Source organism: Pseudophryne corroboree, chromosome 10 (assembly GCF_028390025.1).
Source record: "Pseudophryne corroboree isolate aPseCor3 chromosome 10, aPseCor3.hap2, whole genome shotgun sequence".
NCBI classification, from domain to species: Eukaryota; Metazoa; Chordata; class Amphibia; order Anura; family Myobatrachidae; genus Pseudophryne; species Pseudophryne corroboree.
The window spans coordinates 7,668,940-7,670,270 of record NC_086453.1 but is presented as its reverse complement, the minus strand read 5'-3'; positions in this window follow the sequence as shown (position 1 = coordinate 7,670,270).

The window sequence follows — 1,331 nt, the reverse complement described above, 5'->3', positions numbered from 1 at the left end:
CGGTTATAGCTCTGCGTCACTATGTACTGTGTGTTGCTTTGCTCTACGGTGTGTCACTATGCACTGTGTGTAGCTCTGCGGTGTGTCACTATGCACTGTGTGTAGCTCTGCGGTGTGTCACTATGCATTGTGTGTAGCTCTGTGGTTTTTCACTATGCACTGTGTGTAGCTCTGCGGTGTGTACTGTGTACTATGTAATGTGTGTAGCTCTGCGGTGTGTCACTATGCACTGTGTGTAGCTCTGCGGTGTGTCACTATGCACTGTGTGTAGCTCTGCGGTGTGTCAGTATGCACTGTGTAGCTCTGCGGTGTGTCACTATGCACTGTGTGTAGCTCTGCGGTGTGTCAGTATGCACTGTGTGTAGCTCTGCTGTGCGGTGTGTCACTATGCACTGTGTGTAGCTCTGCGGTGTGTCACTATGTACCGTGTGTAGCTCTGCGGTGTGTCACTATGCACTGTGTGTGTAGCTCTGCAGTGTGTCACTATGCACTGTGTGTAGCTCTGCTCTGTGTCACTATGCACTGTGTGTAGCTCTGCAGTGTCACTATGCACTGTGTGCAGCTCTGCTCTGGGGTGTGTCGCTATGCACTGTGTGTCACTATGCTCTGCGGTGTGTCACTATGCACGTGTGTAGCTCTGCTCTGCGGTGTGTCACTATGCACTGTGTGTAGCTATGCGGTGTGTCACTATACACTGTGTGTAGCTCTGCTGTGTGTCAATACGCACTGTGTGTAGCTCTGCGGTGTGTCAGCACTGTGTGTAGCTCTGCGGTGTGTCACTGTGCACTGTGTGTAGCTCTGCGGTGTGTCACTATGCACTGTGTGTAGCTCTGCTCTGAGGTGTGTCACTATGCACTGTGTGTAGCTATGCGGTGTATCACTGTGCACTGTGTGTAGCTCTGCGGTGTGTCACTGTGCACTGTGTATTTCTGCGGTGTGTCACTATGCACTGTGTGTAGCTCTGCTCTGAGGTGTGTCACTATGCACTGTGTGTAGCTCTGCGGTGTGTCACTGTGCACTGTGTGTAGCTCTGCTCTGAGGTGTGTCACTATGCACTGTGTGTAGCTCTGCGGTGTGTCACTGTGCACTGTGTGTAGCTCTGCGGTGTGTCACTGTGCACTGTGTGTAGCTCTGCGGTGTGTCACTGTGCACTGTGTGTAGCTCTGCGGTGTGTCACTGTGCAGTGTATGGGTTGGTGTGTTACACATTGTTGCCCAGTGTGTGCCGTGTGGCGAGTGCTTTGCGTCACATCCCCCTATAATCCGGTTATTCCGCAGCACGGCCTGGGAGTACACACCCCGATCACCCCTCATGCCACACAGAACGTGTTA